This window comes from Gorilla gorilla, chromosome X (assembly GCF_029281585.2).
Source record: "Gorilla gorilla gorilla isolate KB3781 chromosome X, NHGRI_mGorGor1-v2.1_pri, whole genome shotgun sequence".
In the NCBI taxonomy this organism is placed as follows: domain Eukaryota; kingdom Metazoa; phylum Chordata; class Mammalia; order Primates; family Hominidae; genus Gorilla; species Gorilla gorilla.
Window position 1 is genome coordinate 156,001,791 of NC_073247.2, and position 7,545 is coordinate 156,009,335.

The 7,545-nt window shown below is 35.3% G+C and overlaps 1 pseudogene; it reads left to right on the plus strand.

Annotated features, from left to right (window-relative positions):
• Positions 1 to 694: 694 nt before the first annotated feature.
• Positions 695 to 1,433, plus strand: LOC129529849 (ribonucleoside-diphosphate reductase subunit M2-like; annotated as a pseudogene).
• The last annotated feature ends 6,112 nt before the right edge of the window (positions 1,434 to 7,545 follow it).

Genomic DNA, 7,545 nt, shown 5'->3' on the forward strand with positions numbered 1-7,545 from the left:
AATCTGTTTGGAGCAGTGGGCTGCATCTTTCAACTGCCTGCGCTAGGATGTGAATGTTTAATCCTACTGGCCCAAGCTCACTAGAGGGTTGCCACTCACTTTAAAGCCAAGACTACCACTGCCACTGCAATCCCACAAAAGCGAAAACTGGGCAAGCTCTTTTAAAAGAATTTGAGTAGCTTTTGTCTTAAAATTTCTCTCTTTCTAGGTGATACCACTAGCATTATAAATCAACGGTATTGTTTGTGAGGTAACTATACAGTTTTAAAGAAAGATGCTGTTAATGAACACTATGGACAATTGATGATGTAGCTAGTTGATACACTTCAGCTGTTTTCTTTTCGATTAGAGGAAAAAAATCAGCAAAATAACAGCATATATTAAGCTTATTTAGAAGTCGGCATCCAAAGTAAAATAATTATCTATTGCACTTGATATCACTGTCATCTTTTGATACTCATCTACTCTCTTCTCAAAGAACTTAATCTTTCCTTGCAGTGAAATACTCTCCATTAAGTCTTAAAACCCAGTTCCAACATAAGTCTGTTGGCCGCAAACTCAATGTATTACTTCATTAAAGTGCAGTTCATCCTAATGAGCTTCACTGGCAAGTCCTCAGTGAGGAACTCATGTTCTATCCTAGCAGCTTTGATAATTACTTACTTTATTATCTGCTCTGATGGTCTGTCATGATATTTGGAAAATGTAAAAGAAAGTAGAGGTTTCTTTCTGGATGGCCCAGGAGGTGGACCTGTCCAAGGACATTTGGCACTGGGAAGCCCTGAAGCCTGAGTAAAGATATTTTATATCCCATATTCTGGCTTTCTTCGCAGCATGTGATGGGATAATAGATGAAAACTTCGTGGAACAATTTGTTCAAGAAGTTCAGATTACAGAAACCTCCTGCTTCTATGGCTTCCAAATTGCTATAGAAAACATACATTCTGAAATAAATAATCTCCTTATTGACACATATTAAAGATAACAAAGAAAGGGAATTTCTCTTCAGTGCCATTGAAACGATGCCTGTGTCAAGAAGAAGGCAGGTTGGGTCTTGTGTTGGATTGGGAACAAAGACATTACCCATGGAGAACGTGTTGCATGCAGCCTTTGCCCTGGCGGAAAGCACCTTCTTTTCTGGTTCTTTTGCACTGATATTCTGGCTCAAGAAACAAGGACTGATGCCTGGCCTCACATTTTCCAATGAACTTATTAGCAGTGATGAGGGTTTACACGGTTACTTTGCTTGCCTGAGTGGGTGTGTTTTAAAGTTAGTCAGTAATGCCTTCTTGAGTAGAAAATATTTGGGCAATGACTTAGAGAATGTGAGAGAGTCAACAATTGGAATAATATCTAAGGGAGGAAGAGTGTTTTTAACAGAGGGAACAGCAAGTGGTGTCTCGAGACAAAGGTTTGACTGGTCATTTCAATAAATAGCAAGAAGGCCATTGTGTCTTATGCTGAGTGGGATGAAGTGGGAAGCTGTAAGGGATATGGACAATGAAAAATTTATGGCAAAATTCGAAGGGCCTTAAAAGCTATTGTAAAAACTTTGGTTATTTTGTTGAGATGGGTAGCCAGAAGAGAAATCTGAGCAGAAGAATTACATAAACGTATGTTTATTTGTAAAGGATCACCTAGCTAATGTGCTGAGAATAGACATTGGAGAGAGTTTTAAGTACAGAAGCAGGGTGACATTAGAGATGCTATTGCAATAATCCAAGAAAGAGAGGATAGTGTCTTGGTCTAGGCTGGTAACAGTGGAGATGATGATAAGTGGCCATATTATGTATATGATTTGAAGCCAGAGACAATAAAATCAGCTGATGGATTAGATGTGAGATACTAAAGAAAGAATGAAATCAAATATGAATGCCTCCCAGGAGTTTGGACTGAATTATTAGAAGAATAGTATTGCAATTACTTGTAATAGCCAAGTTGGGGGAAGGATCTTATTGGGCAGGAAATTTCTGGGGTTTGATTCAAGATAATACTTGGGTTCTCTCATCATTACCTTTACAGTGCAAAGGAAGATAATCATTAAATGATTTGTAAAACGCTTGTAAAATGAAACTGAATGTGCAGGAATTCATGAATGTATTAACGAATTAGACAATAAACAAGAGTATGTGCCCTAGGCTTTGCTGTAATTCATGAGTGTTAACTGATCCACATCATGAGCCAGAGTCAGATGATACATCTGGGTATGATGAAAATAGCAGAAAGATTAAACAAAAAGTTGAGACCATAACCAAGCCCAGTAGAGTTTGTCATTGACAACATATCAAATCAAGAGACAGTTAAAAGAGAAAACCAAGAGCTCACAGTAGAAATGTTGCATATGAGTGTATGAGCAGTGAAGCAGTAACAACAACAGCATGTGAAAGAATGATACAAAATTACCATCCCATAGATGTGGTTTGACCTTCAAGGATACTTTTGATGTGCCATAAAAATAATTTCAGCTGTTACACTGTAAGACAGCTAAAATGGAGGTAAAATTCCGAGAATTAAAAAAAAGAAACAGAAAAACACAGGAAATCAGTATACTGAAGAGATATCTGCATTCTCATGTTAGTTGTGGCACTGTTCACAGTAGCCAAGATTTGATGGATTACTATTCATCCAGAGTATATCATCCTCTTCAGAAGCCTCATCTATTTGTTTCAGGTGGTAGAACATCATGGTGAGGATTTGTAGCATGAAAATTTCTAGAGACCATTGGTCTGGGCTGGGCAAATATTTTTTAAGACCTCACAAGTACAGGAAATTGAAGCAAAACTGGACAAATGGGATCACATCAAGTTAAAAAGTGTCTGCAAAGGCAAGGAAACAATGAGCAAAATGAAGAGACAACCCACAGAATGGGAGAAAATATTTGCAAACAACACATCTGACAAAGAATTAATTACCAGAACATATAAGGAACTCAAACAACTCATTACAAAAAAAGAAAACAAATCTGATTAAAAATAGGTAAAAGATCTGAAGAAGCATTTATCAATAAAGAACATAGAAATGGTGAAAAGGTATATAAAAATGTTCAAGATCACTAATCATCAGAGAAGTGCTACAACGAGATATCCTGTCACTCTAGTTAAAATGGCTTTTATCACAAAGGCATTTGTGCTGGTGAGGATGGGGAGAAAAGGGAAACCTTGTACACTATTGGTGGGAATGTAAATTAGTACAACCACTATGAAGGACAGTTTGGAGGTTCCTCAAAATAATAAAACTAGAGCTATCATATGATCCTGAAATCCCACTGCTGGGTATATACCCAAAAGAAAGGAAATCAGTATATTGAAAAGATATCTGCACTCTTGTGTTGGTTGCAGCACTGTTCAAAATAGCCAAGGTTTGAAAGCAACTAAAGTCTCCATCAACAGATGAACGGATAAAGAAGAAAATGTGGTACATATACACAATGGAGTACTATTCAGCCACAGAAAAGAATGAGATCCAGTTATTTACAACAACATGGATGGCATTGGATATCATTATGTTAAGTTCAATAAGCCAGGTACAGAAAGACAAATGTTGGATGTTCTCAGTTATTTGTGGGGTCTAAAAAAAAAAACAATTGAACTCATGGAGATAGAGAGTAGAAGGATGGTTACCAGAGGCTGGGAAGGGTAGTGGGGGCTGTTAATGAGTACAAAAAAATAGTTAGATAGGATGAAAAATACCTACTATCTGATAGCAAAACAGAGTGACTACAGTCATTAATAGCTTAATTATACATTTTAAATTAACTTAAAGTGTGCAATTAGATTGCTTGTAACACAAAGGATAAATGCTTGAGGGTGTGAATACCCAATCTTCCATGATGTGATTATAATGCACTGCATGGCTATATCAATACATCTTATATACCCCATAAATATATACATCTACTAGGTACCCACACAAATTATAAATAACAAATTTACAAAAAATAGAAAATAATTAAAAAACACATTCTCAAAATCATCAAAAGCTATTGACTGTTGCTACTGCTTATTGTGTGAAAAAGATCTTCGTGGTAAAATAAATGGGCTAACCTTTAAAAAATCAGGCAATAACAAAAGCTGGAGAGGATGTAGAGAAAAGGGAATCCTCATATACTGTTAGCAGGAATGTAAATTAGTACAGCCACTATGGAAAACAATATGCAGGTTTCGCAAAAAACTAAAAAGAAAACCATATGGGCCGGGCATGATGGCTCACGCCTGTATTCCCAGCACTTTGGGAGGCCGAGGCGGGCTGATCACAAGGTCAGGAGATCGAGACCATCCTGGCTAACACGATGAAACCCCATCCCTACTAAAAATACAAAAAAGTTAGCCGGGCGTGGTGGCGGGCACCTGTAGTCCCAGCTACTCGGGAGGCTGAGGCAGGAGAATGGCGTGAACCTGGGAGGCGGAGCTTGCAGTGAGCCGAGAGTGCGCCACTGCACTCCAGCCTGGGCGACACAGTGAGACTCCCTCTCAAAAAAAAAAAAAAAAAAAAAGCAAAAACAACAACAACAACAAAAAAACCATATGATTCAGCAGTCCTACTGCTAGGTATATGCCTAGATGAAATCAATATATTGAAAAGGTATCTGTACTCTCATGTCTGTTGTGGCATTATTCACAATAGCTAAGATAATGAAAGCAAACTAAGCATTCACCGATGGATGAATGGATGAAGAAAATGTTATATCTATACATACGTACATACATATATATATATATGAACATCATTCAGCCATAAAATGATACATAACAAGATGATAATAAAAATAATATAATCCTGTCATTTGCAAATACATGGACAGTACTGGCAGTCATTATGTTAAGTGAAATAAGTCTGGCACAGAAAGACAAATATTGCATGTTCTCATTCATACATGGGAGATTTAAAAAAAAGAACTCATGGAGATAGAGGATGAAATAATGGTTACTGGAGCTGTGAAGAGTGGTAGGTAATGGAGGATAAAGAGTGGTTGGTTAATGGATACAAAGATACAGTTAGATAGAAGGAATAAGATATAATGTTTGGTAGCACAATAGGGTGACTATAGTTAACAATCATTTATCATACATTTAAAAATAAGTAGAAAAATGGGATTGGAATGTATCTAACACAAATAAGTGATAAATGTTTAAAGTGATTCATATCTCAGTAACACTGATTTGATATTACATATTGTATGACTGCATCAAAATATCCCATGTACCTCATAAATATGTACAACTAATATGAATGCATAAATATAAAAGTTAATAATCAAGAAATAATATTTCTTACCTCAAAGTGTTGTTGTAAGGCTTATGTGTTGAAAATGATAACTATCATTTTATATTTCTATTTAGCATAAAACTTGCAAATATTGCTGAGTTTAGTTATTTAACTTTGGAATAGGTACTGTATACAGCTCCAACAAGCAGATATTAACTGCAAAAGGCAAGAGTGTGTAGGTTAAGAAGAATAAAAAAGTTAAAGTTAACCCCAAGGAAAAAGAAAAAGGCTTCTGTTATTTGCACCCTCTCTTTCAGCATTAATCAAATATTATTTTTAATTCAGGTACGATAAATAGATTTAATATGTTGAATGGGGAGTCTGTGTGACTGTCTGTGAGGATATTTGTGTATATCTTGAGTTCTAGTAAGTACCTGATGTTATCCACAATATTTTAGGCAAGTCACTTTAATTCTTAACCTCTATGAGTATCAATTTATTCAACAATGTAATTAATTGACCTAATTATTATCAGTTATCTAAGTATTTCGGGTTTTTTGTTTGTTTGTTTTTGACAGAGTCTCACTCCCTTGCCCAGGCTGAAGTGCAATGGCACGATCTCGGCTCACTGCAGCCTCCACCTCCCAGGTTCAAGCAGTTCACGTGCCTTAGCCTTGCGAGTAGTTGGGATTACAGACATGCGCCACCATGCTTAGCTAATTCTTTGTATTTCTAGTAGAGACAGGGTTTCTCTATGTTGACCAGGCTGGTCTTGAACTCCTGGCCAGTTATCCAAATATTGCTAAGATTTCTTCTTCTTCTAAACATTCCATGATGATATGATTTAAATGAATAGGGCCCAATGTGTCTTAGAATGACAGGATCACAGTTTTAAAAAATCTAAATGACTAGACTGGCACTATGTTTTTATTTCTTCGTTATTTCCTTTTTCTCTAGAGATGGTGACATGGATTCACCTTTGAGAGAAGGAAATAACTTTGTTCTAGGGTAAGAGAAAAAAAATGAATGATCCTTTTGGTTTTGCAAAATTAAAACTAGATCTCATTATAAAATGGAATGCCAAAGTGTCTGGATAATACAGAAATAACAAGGTAACATCTATGCAGCTCATAAAACTAAATTGATTATATCTAATCTCGAGGATTTGGGACGAGGTTAGTAAAGTAGGTGAACCATAATAAGACCTACAGGAAACTGTTGGCAGGCCAGGGGATAAGATGAGAAGAGGAACGTAAGATTACTTGGCTGGACTCTATGAGCAAATATAGGTAACATGCAGTTTTAGGACAGTTTATGAAGAATAATTTATTTGTGTTATACTCAGTTCTGCAGTAGATATTGTTAAATATTATAATCTGGTCTTAGCTATAACACTGGTAAATTGAGACAAGGATTTATGCCCATTCAAGTTTCAAGGCAGTAAAGGGGATAGCAATAGATACCAGAAGGAGTGAGTACTGTTATTAGATAGCTTAAAAATTATATGTAAATTAAAATCAGGTAAATTTCAACAAAGAAAAGACCAGAAATGAGTGAATTATTCCAAACACTTAAAGAACATCTAATACCAATTCTTCAAAAACTTCTCCAAAAAATAGAACATGGAACACTTCTCATTCCATGAGGCCAATGTTATTTTGATACCAAAGCCAGATGAAGACATCAAAAGAAAAGAAAACTTGAGATGAATATCCATTTTGAATATGTGTAACAAATCCTAAATTACATAGTAGCAAACTACATTCAGCAATAAATAAAAATAATTATGTATAGTGACCAAGTAAGATTTAGCCCAGAAATTCAAGGTTGGTTTAATATCCATAATTCAAATAGTGTAATACAGCATATTAAAAGAACAAAGAACAGGAATTATATCATCGTCTCAATAGATGTAAAAAATGTATTTAATGATATCCATTTTTTGTTTAAAAAATACTAAACAAACTAGGAATAGAAAGAAACTTTCTCAACCTAACAAAGGGAATCTACAAAAAACTCAAATATAACATCATACCTAATGATGAAAGAATGAAAGTTTTTTCCCCTAAAAACAAGGAAAAAATGAAGATGTTTGTGTTCACCACTTCTATTCAAAATTGTACTGGAAATAATAGCCAGGAATATTTAAAAATATAAAAGGTACCCGTATCAGAAAGTAGTAATTGCAAATATCTTTTTATTTACATATGACATGAGCTGTAGATAAAAAATCCTTAGCAATCCAAAAAGAAGCAGTTCAACCAGGTTGCAGAAAACAAGATTAATGTAGAAAAACCAATGATATTTCTCTATACCAGTAAAAATATAAAAAATGAAATT